Genomic DNA, 14,042 nt, shown 5'->3' with positions numbered 1-14,042 from the left:
CAAGCCCTTGTTTTTCATCCATATTTTTGTGAGATATTTTCATAAAAGGTCACCGGCAAAAAAGTCAAACTCTTACTGCACTCTCAGTAATGTCATTTCCAACGTTCTCTTCATTCTTGTAGACTAGATTTTAAAATACTTACAAAATACTTATAACTTGTAAATATTTAATGCGCTCCTGATTTATTCCAGGTAATGATATTACATATAGTAATATGGCAAAACCCTTTCTGTCTTCTACTCTGTACCCTCTGTACCTGCTTTGTAACCTCAGACGTTTACTGGAGGGAATGTTTTTCTGTGATTCACTAACTGACAGAGTCACAACACGGCTGTGAAAAGCTGAAAAGCTGCGAGCAAGGTGACCTGCTGGCTAAAAGGGTGAAAAACACAAAAAAACACCAGAAAACTGCATCTTGCAGAACATGTAGAAGTGTTACTTTGTAGCTACTGTAACTCAACCATGCATGCTAAAGTGTTAGTGATAAGTGTTCTCAGCATTTAATGGCCAAGTTGACCAAAACACCAATCCTCCAAAAACTTTTACAGTAATACATCCCCTCTCTCTCCTCCATCTTCTCTCTTTTTTATGATGACATTCATAATTCTAGCTGTCTTACATTATTTATATATTTGACTGGAAAAAAGAGAAGAAACAAAGAAAGAAACAATAAACAAAAGAACTAGGGGGAAAATATAAAGGGGGTACAAATACAAAAAACAAGAATTACCTCATACAGAAAAAAGAAATAAGCAAACTAAACTAAATTTTGATTGTATTTTCAGTGTCATAAAGAATCTTGTATATTTTCCACAAATGTCAAATTTACTGTTTTTTTCTATTGCTTAATATATATTTTCCCAGTCTTCTTTTAACTGCCAACTGGGTTCTGAGTTCCACTTTGACTCAAATGTATTTTGTATTTTTCTTCCTTTTTCTATTTGTTTTTCCCTTATTTTATCATAATTATTGTTAAGGGATGCTGCTCCTCTTGGTACCCTTTTCTTTTTTGGAACATTCATGACAACATTTGTTAACATTTATCTATGAGTTGTAAATATTTATAGAAATTTGATTGTGCCAAGTTAAATTTAGTTGATATGGCTTCAAATTAATTAACCACATTCTTAGTTAAGTTATTTGTGAGCACAAATTAAGTAATTTGCATGCAGAAATTAGTCATTTGAGAGCACAGATTATCAAATTGTGCACAAACACCTCCTGGGCTCTGTATATGTATGCATAATGGAAAACAGCTACCTGAAATTCTTTCATTCTTCTGGGCATTGACTGCCTCTGTCTCTGTCTGCAATCAATGATATGATAATATGATATTTTTCATTGTAATGCGAGCTACCTGTTGTGTGAAATAAATAAAGCCTTGTCTGGCAAAGTTATTGAAGATTTCCAAATAAAAATACAATGTCATCTTGAGATCTTTGCTCAAAATATTGACATGTTTCTGAGGATAGAATTGTGTCTTTCAGGAAACAGTGATGGGGCGAATTTCCAAGAACAAAGCCTCTTCGAAAAAGGACATAGCATTTTTCAGAATGAAATTATTCCTGGTTTGTTACAATCTAAAAAGAACATCCAGGATTTGTGAGATTATCCAAAAGCTGTATTTCTGATTAAAGTTGATTGTGCATGTTATTAAAGTTCAGATTGTGTTTCTGTGTTTTTACCTGAAACATGAATTGCAGCTGGGGTTGTTTAGATTGTGGTAGTTCTTACCTTGGTTGGCAGCCTGATGTACCAGACTGTAGCACATAACACTAAATCTGAAAATCTGTGGCAGCCTGTAGAGGTTGCAATACTGTTGCGCCCTTTATATATCACAGTTGTAAGGAGCACACAACATACTGATGATTGAGCTAATTCTGCAGCCTTACCAGTATTGGGGTTAAAATATCAAATTTGTCCTGAGAGTGGCATTAGAGGAAAGGCCATGCAGTCATTTAGAAGAGTTTATCCTATTAGAAGCATTAAAGCTGCACTTATCAATATTTTAATATTAACAATGGATCAAATGATTACATATAATATGACAGGGGTCTTTCATAATTATGAACTCACAGAGATTTACCATCAAACTCTCTTTGCTCAGAGACTGTCTAAAATGGAGGATGGTCATCCTCTGAGAAGTATAAGTAATATCAGTTATACAGCAATATCTAACATAAATTTGCTAATAAGCTGCTGGTCATACCAGACTAAGTAAGGCTGTAGCAGCAAAACCCCTAAGTGCATTGACCTGAGTAAGGGCATGACTCATTGTTTATGTATTCACCTTTTTATTTGTAACAGTAGGAATGTGTTATGTCCTCTTTTGAAAGTTACATAGTCTCATTTTAAGGTCTGCAGTTGGGGAAAATCAGCTGTTGACATAAACAAGTGATGGAGAGGGGCAAACATTCTTCCTGTAATCTCTATGTTTGACTTGTTCTCCGGTAGAAACGTGTGTGAGACACAGTTCAGGTAAGGGAGAGGAGTCCATTCATCCACATCTGCTATCCTGCTCACACTCATCAATCACTCCTGCAGGTTTGTCCACTTACACAAAACCAAATTTTCAGCTTAAAAGCCAAAGCTGCTGAATTCCAGCAGTGGCAGTGCTCGGGGCTTCTCACAGCACCAGAGCAATTCAGAGAACCACAGGGGACATCTCCACCTTCCTCTCCGGTCCAATGAGTGACTGTTTATGCAGGCAGAGGCTGATTAGTGATTGCTGGCAGCGCTGCAGCAGTGCGGTGTGGTTGTTTGTTACCTTGCCCAGAGACCGCCCACCTGCCTGCAACTGACTGCTGTGTGTGTTCCTCCTTGACACAAAACACTCTCCACCCAGCTCTCTGTCACTTCAGATACTCCATTTGTACCACAGTTGATAATTCCCAAAGATGCTAAGGCTTTTTCTTAAAAAAAACAACAACTTCCTGTCTTGTTCTTTGTCCGCTTTTCACGCTCCCATGTTCCCTGTATCTTCTCTTTTAATCCTATAAGATACAACAGAAAAAGAAGTTCACAGATGCTCCTTTCTTGAAATAAAGGAAAATGTCTATTTCTCTGATGTGAAAACTTTGTTTGTAGTTACTGTGGCATGTAATTATACATCACAATGAATTCTCTTTTAATTTATGTATTTCCCCCTCAATTTTCTAGTGAAGCCTGCGTTGTTTTTGATACTGTCATCTATCAGTGTCATCATTAATCACTTCTGGAATAATGGATAAATATGGGCACTGGATCAGAACTGAAGCAGAGGAAGTGGGGATGCCATCGAATATAAACAGGCCTGTAAACAGTTCTGAAGCTGTCACACTCCCCGCCTTGTTCCCTGACTAATCGATCAGTTCATTACAAACTAATTGCATACGTTTTTGATAATCAACTATTTTTTCACCTGTGCAGGAGGAGCATATACAAAAGTTGCATTATCCTTTAAATATTGTATTATATTCTTGCATTTGAAGATACAATTTTTCTGCTGGTGACATCTTAAAAACAACCTGCACTCCTCTGAGCAAACGTCCTTGGAAGCATATTCAGTACAAGAAGTAAAAACAGCACAGCCAGCTTCAAACAGGTTACTGTCCACAGAGTAGCCTGAAGAAGAAGAACACTTCTTTCTCCCTCTGCATATTGTTTACCATTCAGCTTTGCCTCCAATCTTGTAGGTCATTAGAAGGTGATTGTTTGATAGAGTAGATTTTCATTGAAAATGTTACATAAACTCAACACTGAAAGGTGAAATATGTTGGAAAGAGACCCACACATACATCTTGACCTTGTCAGAAAAATCAGTTTGTAGAAGAAGTGGCCAGTGACTCATTCACCTACAATATATAGAGTATGTGTTTAGCCTTGGATGAACATACCACACATACACACAAACTAAATACAGATACTTTACATAACATCCATGTTTTGGGGAGTAGTGGCTTTGGGGTTACAGCTTAAATTGACATTGATCAGTGAATGTAAAGACACAAACGGCAACAACATAAAGTGATTTCACTGATTCACTTGAATGCTACCAACTTTAACTGTTACAGTTAAAGTTAAGAGCTACAATGTGTGACTATCTCACATACATTGCAAGTTTCAAGAAGCTAATCAATGAAATTACTCTCTGTCCTTGATTATAATGAGTACCTGCAGGCTCTAGGGTCTACATAAAAAAAATAGATGGCAAGTGACTTGACTTGGACCAGAGTACTTTGAACCGAGTGACCAAGCAATAGAACACAGCGACCATCATTGCCATCATGTGCTCCACAGTGTTCACCTTGATGTTATTTAACTAATTCATCCTGTACTTATTGATTGACGAGACACAGAGCCAGATTTACTAAGAAAATGCTACTGTGCAAATGTGCACTGCAGTTTCCATTGAGTTTGTGGCAGCAATCTGCCCGTCTTCAGCATCTGATTTACTAAGACAGCAGCTCATTACACAGTCAGCTCCTGGACTGCACCTGGGACTGATCTCCAAGAAAAACTTTGTGAGGGAAAGAGAGCTTATAGGTTCAGTTCAGCAGTAAACACGTTAATGGGAGACAAATAAGAGATATAGTGATATAATAAGACAGATCAAAAACACATAAAATATACAAAAGCCACCGCAACTGGTGGAGAGAGATTAAGAGAGACGGAGCAGCAACAGTTTAGAGTTGAGCAGGTGAAAATGCCGTTGATATGGATGCTAATAATGAGGTAAATGCAGCCAAACACACACTTTAATATCTCTACAAAAGAAAGAACAGGGTTGTTGCAGTGTGTAGTGATTTTACAGTCCATTGATGTTCAAGTTCAAATTCAAGTTTTATGACCACAAATCAGAACCCTCGTCCCCCACAGCCTGCTGCATCTACTTGATAAACACAGCATGTGTTTGTGGCAGAATGTGTCACACCTGCGTCTGAAAAAACAGTGCAAAACCCCTCAGTAAATCTGGCCTTAAGAGTCAAAAGCCATGCTAGCAGCTCCGCAAGGCTGTACTTGCTGTACTACTTGTTGACCTGCTGATGTTTAGCAGTTAATATTTACCTTGCTAGATCTTAGTTTAGCTTGCTAACATCTGCTAATTATTACTGAGCACAACGTAAAGCTGAGGCTGATGAAAACGTCAGTAATTTTGCAAATAGTTGGTCATAAACTGCATTAAAATCCTGATGATAACCCACCTAATAGTTTTTTAAACATTTGACTAAAAACCAAAAATTACAAACTGGTGGTGCTACAGAAAAAGACAGATCACCACAGTTGTATAGTTAGAGATGTTTCAGTTTGGACCAAAGTGGTGGACTGGCTTATAGCCTGACATTGCCATCCCTAGAGCCAGGCCATGAACGTGGTTAAAAAAAAACAACAGTAATGTACACTGTACAGTTCATTCAGTTATAGACATACTTTCAAGTATTAATAAGCAATCCAAAATATACTGTATATTTGTATGGCAAATCAATCCCAACCTAATGTCCACTTATTATTACTATTTACAGTGCTTCAACCATGATCATACGATCTTTAAGAATGAATTTTCATGCTTAACTTTAAGCCAACATTAACAAGAGGTCAAAGTCCATCACTATGACAACTGAGCAAACTCCAGCTATTGATGAAATTGTGTGATATGGTCTAATGCTCTGGAAGAAGCTGGTAAATGGACCTTGAGTTGAGATTGTTTTGTCAAACTAGTATTTCCAAGGTCAGGAATGGATATTCATGCCTAAACAGTATTGTGTAAATTTTATCCAATATTTGAGTCAATACTTGACACATTGTGAAGTATGTGTTTTTTGGATGGGGGTTTTAAGGGATAAAGAAGCATCTTGTCCATTTTATCTTTAGTTCTTAAGCCAATTTTGTATATAAGGGAGCAAAAGAAGGCTGGAGAGGGGGAGATCCAGTGAAGAGAGATCTGGGATCTAACCGTGGGAATCAAGCCGGTCCTCTTCTCTCCTGTCTTCTAGTCCAGTTAAGGATCAGACACCAAAGTTTGAGAGAATGAGGAAGTAAAGGACTTACAGCAGAGGATATAGCAGCAGGTTGCTGACTGAATGAGTGAATTTAAGATTGTAGGGAAATATAAGAACCTTCGAATGAGTGAGAGGAAACATGCACAGAGAGAGGGAGGGGAAATAAAAGAGCTTGCTCGTCTTCTTATCTCTTGCTTACAAATCCACTTTCAAATCAGAGACCAGAGAGAAAGAGAGAGCGTGAGAGAGATCCAGGGCAGGGATGAAGCAGTAGGTAGCAGGCTGAAGCTCTTATCTCCTGTCTTCAGTTGAGTTTGAGCGCCAACAGACGGCATTGTAAAGCTGTCATCACTATAGCGCTAATAGAAAAACCTGATCCCATCATGCAAAAGAAAAGATGCAGAAAAGAATAGAGACCTTTCCTTCTCCTCTGTCTGTTCTCTCTCTTTGGCTTGAGCCCACTCCATCAAATTTAATCATATTGTATTACTTCCTTCCTTAAATCATATTACATCCTTATTTCATATCCTCGAGCTCCGTGGATTGAATGCCTGCTAACGTGGATGGCTTCTGTAATATAATGTGTATTTAAAGGATATCATCTGCTGCTTGCTACAGTAAAGCACACCCACACTCCGTATCTCTGCGTGCAGTGAATGAATGGAGGGCTATTGTGTCGCGTGTGAGAGTTTACTTTAGAATTACATTTTCATGGCAAGATAAGCTGCTGAATCTAATCCCATCATATCTACTTCAGGCTGACCTGCATTGAACGGGTATCACAGTGGATCGCAAGTCTTTACAAAACTATTATTCGTTTGTGTGTGTGTGTGTGTGTCAGAGTGTGTGAAAGTCCTCACTCACTCTACTTATAATATCTGTTTTTGGTCTTTCTTTCTCTCCATGAAATCAACTTTTAAATCCTGAACTACAGCTGTATTCTGAAATAGAGGTAGAAAGGTCATCAGGCACAGCTTGCAGAATCATCTTAAAGGACCGCACTGACTTAAAGAGTTTGACCCTTATGTGGTACCTTATCTGATAGTTGAATCATTCCACTTTAATAAGCCTCTATTGGCCTGTCTCTAGAAAAAGCATAGTTGCTGTTTGCTCTTCAAAGCAGTTTTAACTGGCCTGCGTAAACTGCCAGTGTACAAAAAATCTGACATCTTTTGACCACCCTACCAACGAGAAGACAATCAGCATTAAGGATTTCGTTATCTGCAAAACTAAAAATGTTATTTATATGATACTCTGCCCATGTGGCAAAATCTTAAAGAGCATCACAGAACATAGGAGCTCCATTAAGAGGAGTGATGTAACTAGTCCTGTTGCAAGACATTTTAATAAAATGAAACATCACATGTTGTGTGATTAAGGGCAGCCAAAGAGGAGGTAATGCACTTTTCTTAAAGTTTAATTCCAGAGGGCATGAATAAGAACTTCTCAAATAATGAGTTTTTATAGTTTATTAGTTCTTAAACATATCCAGATTCATTAATTATGTATTTCCATAATGTACCTTGTTGCTCTTCCCCTGTTTATTGTATTTTGTCTTAGTTTTAAATTTTTTGTGATACAATTTTAAGATACTTGCAATGACTATATAGCACTTTAGAAATTGTTTTACATGTAATCCACATTGAATAGATACCTTTTTGGTAAAGACCTCTTCTGTAAAAACTTGGATACTGCCCTGTAGATTAATTTCTCCTGCTTATGGACCTAATATGGCGTCACCTATATGTCCATTATTGAGCACACTCCTTGCCTCTCTCCACATCAAGGTCATTTAATTATGATCAAAACCAGAATAAGTCTGATAACCAGGACACTAGTATGTAAACACACTCATGGACTTGCAATATGTTTGTCTCTCCAATATTTACCAGCATCCACCTAAACTGTCCTCAACTTTAAAAAGCTCTTACTTTTCCATCACAAGTTTTCATTCTCCTGACTCTGACTCCACTGGTGGCACCACTGTGGTCAAGTGTTTCAAGTAGCACTAAATAAAAGATGATCTACTCACTTTTACTGTTTTAGTTTACAGCAACATGATCTAAAAGAACTTTTATAAGTATTGTATTTTATAGTTAGCTATAGTGTCAATAAATACTTTCTTTTTCAAACAGCAAAGAAACACTTTTGCAGCTTCACCAGCTCCTCTACTACAGCAGTGGGAAGGTCCATGAAACCACCGCAGGCAGTTCTCTGCCTGTGTGCTTGTTGATTAATAGACTATTTTAAATTGATGAGTCGTGACAGAAGCATAAAGACATGTTCCCAGTAGTGTCCTTGGTGCTGAGCACAATACAATACAGCAAAAAATAGCCACTTTCATTTTTTTTACACTCACATCCAGTGTTCAATGTTGAAATGTAGAGAATAGTGCTGATAAAAGAGTGAAGAAAAAATTAAACCATTAATCCATTAACCATTTAAATCTGATTGACACAAATTGTAACAAGAATTGCACTCCTCCTGTTCAGAGTCACACTTTGGTCAAACATGTAGGTCAGACATGCAGATGTAAAACTCGCATTCTTGGAATTAGCACAACTTACTTTTTCTTTGATGTTCATGGGGGATAAATATTCATAAAGACACTCACTTCGTCACAATATTTAGATGTTTTCTTCAGAATCGAGAGTAGTCAAGTGACAGCTGTCTGGACATTGATGGTTACAGTGCAAACAAAACTGTACTTAATGCAGCATGACATTTCAACAAACTAAAGAAATATAATCTAATAAACTGGGGCTAGACTAGCTTTGCTCTTCCTCTCCATGGCAACAACTTCCTGTTTACATCACCCAAAGACTGATGGGAAACAAGGGTGCTAAAATTGAACTGAATTAATAAGAAAAAGAAAAACAATAGGAGTGACAAAATACATGAAAATTAACTTTAGGTTTTACACTTCAATGTGTTTTTTAACAGGTCTGCTACCTGGATCAGACCATTTTGTTGTGTGAAGCTTCACTTTTGGTTATTTTAAAATAATAATTTATTAAGAAATTTCTCTCTTAGTCTTGGTCTTCTCATTAGCGCAGGTAGTCTTGCTTCTAATTTGACAAGTTTACATTATTAATTTCTAATTGACATTGTGGGCGTATGTGATGTGCTGTTGTGTGTAGCTTTGTATTTTGTATTTTTGTATGGTGTGTTCTGTGTGTTTTTTGCTTTATGCTGTTTGTTGTTGTGCTGTTGTATGTTTTGATTGTGGGAGACTGCGGATGTAAATTAGCTTTGACTAACTCCAGTGCAGTGCATCTTTAATCTTAAAAGCTGTACACTGTCCCAATAAACAAATACAATCAATCAATCTCTGTCTCAACTAAATGTTTTTGTACATGTGAGTTGTGTGTTGCCAGTAGATACATGATGCTCAGCAGGAAGATGGTAAAAGACCTTGTAGAGCGTAGCCAATGTGTTGCATTAGTCTGGTAAGTAATGGTTGAAGATGTAGTTGAATTCTGCCAATGATTTAGGGATTTAGTGTTATAATGATCTTGCTGTGGGAACAAATAAAAACCCCACCTGGCTATATACAGTACGGAGGTTACACTGCTATTCTGACATATCAGGAGTTCCAAACCTTTTTGCACCACGGACCATTTTTTTTAATTACAATACTGTTGCAGAGTAGCCTGATAGCTTAGACTTCTTTATGATATTAGGATAGTAGAACACTCAGTCTCCTTTATCTCCACTACCTCCCTCAAATAAACTCTTTAACTCGCTCTGCAATTCCAGTGTTCTTGGTTTTTACTAACGTTAGCTATTTGCAACAGTAATACGTACACAGTGGTTGGTGACAGACCTAGTCACTCGTACTAATGACCTACTTTAGTTTGTAATCAGTGTCATGGTGGACAAAACAATCCCAACTTAAGGACTACAAACTAGATTAAGTTAACACTGGCTTAGGCTCTTTCAACTGTATCACAGAATCTTGTGTGTCAATTCAGTAAGTGGACAAAAAGGCTAAAGAGTGTCAACAAATGTACTGTACTTCAAAACTACTGTTAAATGCTGAAGACTTCCAATAAGGCCACTAAAGAATGTATTACAATGCATGTGTCAACTAAACCCCATAATTGGATTGACTTTTTTTTCTCTCTTTCCTTCCTTATTTCCTTTATGCTCCCCTCCTTCCCTTGTTATTTCCTTCTTTTTCATTGACTCCTTCATCTTCCCTGCCTTCCTTCTTTCATTTTTCCTAAATCATTGATTGTATTCGGCTGGTTCCTCTTCAGTTACCATGTATTTATTGATTCAAAACATCTCCCGTGTATTCCCAGGTAACCCTCCTTCCCTAAACACAAATACTCTTTCTCTCTTTCTCATTTACTCAAACCACATTCATACACACATGCACCATCTTTGGTATTGTGTTGAGCTATGTCAGTGTACTACAATAAACCAGTTATGATGTAGGTACAGGACTGCACTGTGAAACTGCCAGTGGAGACATAATAGTCTATGGCCTGTAGAGTGTGTGTGTGTGTGTGTGTGTGTCTGATTCTGTGCCTTTCTACTATCTCATTTCTTCTCCTCCTCTGCTCCACTTAGAAACAAGATAAGTTTGTTGAAAACTCTTTGCTGTTGTCTCCTGTGAGTAACTTCATATCCACAGTGATAGATATGGCTAGACCCTGAAGAGATGTATGAGTTAATTAACTTAATGGTGTGTGTGTGAATATATGGCATGAGTGAGCCTGTGTACAGTATGTGTACATGTACACTGTGCGTGCATTTAAGTGTGTGTGTGTGTTGTCTGGTGAATTGAGAAACATAAAGAAAGAGGCTCATTACCTCAAAACCAGGAAGACAAATTGGAACCAATGGTCTGATTATTCCTCAGCTTATAATTAATGATGCTGAGTGCTTTCAACCGGAGAGCTTATCCCCGGACTTCTTCATCACGGATCCACCTTTACCACACGATTTAACAGGAAGCATATTGTACAGGTGGCACCGCTGCTCTTTAGTTGACAGAAATGAGCATACAAGCGGAAAGTTGCCAGTTTGAATCTTTGCACCAGCTGGAGAAAATATGGGGAGGGGAAGGAAATTAACAAAAAGGCAGACTGTGGCAGACTGTGGTGGTATTGGGCAGCTGCCAGCTGTGAATTTGTATTAGTGTGGATGTGGAACAGAGCATGACTGGAAAACAGTATGGAGTTTAGTTGACATTCATCACTTAATTATGCCAAATAATAATAATAATAATAAGACTGTAGCAAGTTCATGGAAAAAAGTTACATACTTGATTCTTCATAACCATTACAGCTGATGATGTTTCAAACCTGTGTCAAATGTGACAGGTATTGTCTCATTATTAGTATTTTTTTGTGTGTGAAAAAAACAGAAAGGGGGCGAAGGGGTTGTTTCTGAAACATTTTTATCCATGAAAATAAATGAGAACCACAGTAGGCCTACATAAACTCTCTTGAGGCTGTTTTTAAAAAAAAAAAAAAAAAAAAATACAGTTATGAGCTTAATAAAACAATAACAAAATTTGAACCTGACCACTCAACACACATTTGCAGGAATATTTAATCAATTTTCAAAAATATATATAATTTATCACATTGCGCAATATTTTCCCTCTCAGTGATGTGATGTGATGTGATGTAAAGTTTATGCCTTGTCCTTTCCTCATGCAGACACATAGAAGATGTGATTATATACAAATGCTCATTTACTGTGCCATAATTAAATCCCCCGATGCTCCTTTCAGTATAAATATAGATTTATTTGACAAAATTGAAAACATACATGACAGTACTGTGGATAGAACCACTCTGCCAGACGTGTCAGTACACTCAATGTCATTATTGCAAGTCACTGTTTAATTCAGCTCTATGTGCAGCAAACTTCAATACTGAAAAGAAAATAATAACAATATGCAACGGACCAGCATGTTGTCATCATAAAAATAAACAGGCTGCAGTGCGTGCCTACTTGTCAGACTAAGAAAACAGTCTGCTTTGATGATGGACTCTGTCTTCTTTTTCTGCTTTCCTGTGGAGGGTCATCTGCAGCGTGTCGCCCCTCTTTTACCCACATCTCTGCAAATCTCCCAGCAGGAAAGGAAGCAATCCTTAATTCATTTACTGAGTCATCATGTAGCCTAGACGCTGTGTCATCTCTGTTGTCATGCGAGCGCTGACAGTGAAAGTCCATTTCTGATTTCATTGTTGTTTGCATTAATGACTGTTCTCACGTTGCAGTATTTCACTTAGACTTTTTTTTAAATAGCCTATTTTTATTTTAGATATTTTATATGGTCTATGGGTGAAGCAGTCCCCACCAGGGATAAAAAAATAATTCAGCAGAAGCAGGGATAGATGGACCAGAGGGGGGGGGCCCACACGACACCATTCTAGCCAATCAGCAGGGGGCGTTCGTGCTTGTGCACAGAATAGGGGGAAGTCATCAGAGCAGCTGTCTGTGTGAGGACATGACAGTCTCCCGTCTCCTGCACCTGCTGAGTGGTGGGGGAGAGCTGGTGAACTGGAGAGAGAGGTCATGACAAATTCACATAGAAAGTGATTTCTCACGGAACAGATACACTTCCATTTTATTAAATGCATCAATCCACACTGAATCCCAGACAAGTCTCATTCTGTTGTTTAAATCACACAAATATCCTGCTGTATATGTGTTTTGAACGTATCAATTAATCATTAAATGCAGACGGCTGCTTCTGTGGACGGAGACGCTGAACGCAGGTCGAGTGAGAAGCGAGGAGGCTGCAGAGAGGAGGAGAGTGTGGATGGACTGTTGTGCTCACATGAGATAACGTTTTTTTCCACTCATTATAATGTGTGAGAGGAACAGAAGTGACTGACTCTACCTTTAAAGTCCAATGTGAATGAGTACTTAGCTGCTGGTTCTAGGTCTTGAATCCTAGAATCTTGGTATCTGGTTCGCTGCTTCTTTGTGTTAAAAATGGAGATACACAGATCTGATACATTGGATCAGTATCGGCACCAGTATTAAATGGATGTGGTATCAGCCCAAAGTGACTGATACAGTTTCTTCATCAATGCCATTATACAACACAAAGATTTAAAATCTGGAAAAAAAGAGCACTAGTATGAGATTGGTTCTTGGTATGGTATTAGCATTGGTATTGTGGAAAAAGCATATTTAGGCTATTGAATACATTGTTTTTTGACTAGGACCCTGATTGAAATAAACAACTTGACAGTCAGTGTTGGAATGAATAGACAATTTAAGATATTTATAAAGTGACAGTCAGACAAGCATCCAGTGGGAAATGCCAGGATTCAACTAGATGATATTTGGCTCAATAATGGGCTGAACTGACATGGGGTATTGCAAATGAAAATAAGAAGTGAGCGTGACAATTGGACACTTCTGCAGTGTGTACTGTGACACTGACAACTATGAGCTCAGAGCTTGTCTCACACACAACTGTAAGTGTAAGGAAGGAAAAATGAAGTATGTTTTGGGTGCTGTCAGGTGGAACAGTGAAGTTGGTCTCTGGCATCTCTGACTTCATCACTTATGTTTGTCATGCGAGTCGTGAGAGACGGCAAGCTGTGATTGGTCGGGGGCCAACATGTAGTCTATGTCACAGCAATAATTTATGATTGCCTACGACTGCCTGTCACACAGTGACCATCTTGAGAGGCAAAAATATCACCTGATCCAAAAATAAGGCACAATAATAAGGTATTCAGATGACAAACAGGCCTTCGGGCAAAAACAGTGTGACCTTGTAGGGGTGGAAATTTTGTGTGTATTAACCAATCACACCTGACATATTTACAATAAATAAAAGTTTCTTATTATTTTAGATAAGCTAAAAGTGTTTTTTAAAAACTGTGTTTTCACTTAACTACTCCTATTGCACCACAAAAGAAAAAATAATTTTCAAAGACTGATCTGATATGAGAAGATCAATCTCCTCAATACCTTAAAATGGTCTCTATCACAGTGTTTTATACCTGCATAAGAAATGATGAATGAGATATTACATTTATTACAGTTGTGTTACAAGGTGAAACAATACGTTTTGCTCT

The sequence above is a fragment of the Thunnus albacares genome, chromosome 10 (assembly GCF_914725855.1).
Source record: "Thunnus albacares chromosome 10, fThuAlb1.1, whole genome shotgun sequence".
NCBI classification, from domain to species: domain Eukaryota; kingdom Metazoa; phylum Chordata; class Actinopteri; order Scombriformes; family Scombridae; genus Thunnus; species Thunnus albacares.
Note: the sequence above shows the minus strand (reverse complement) of the source record.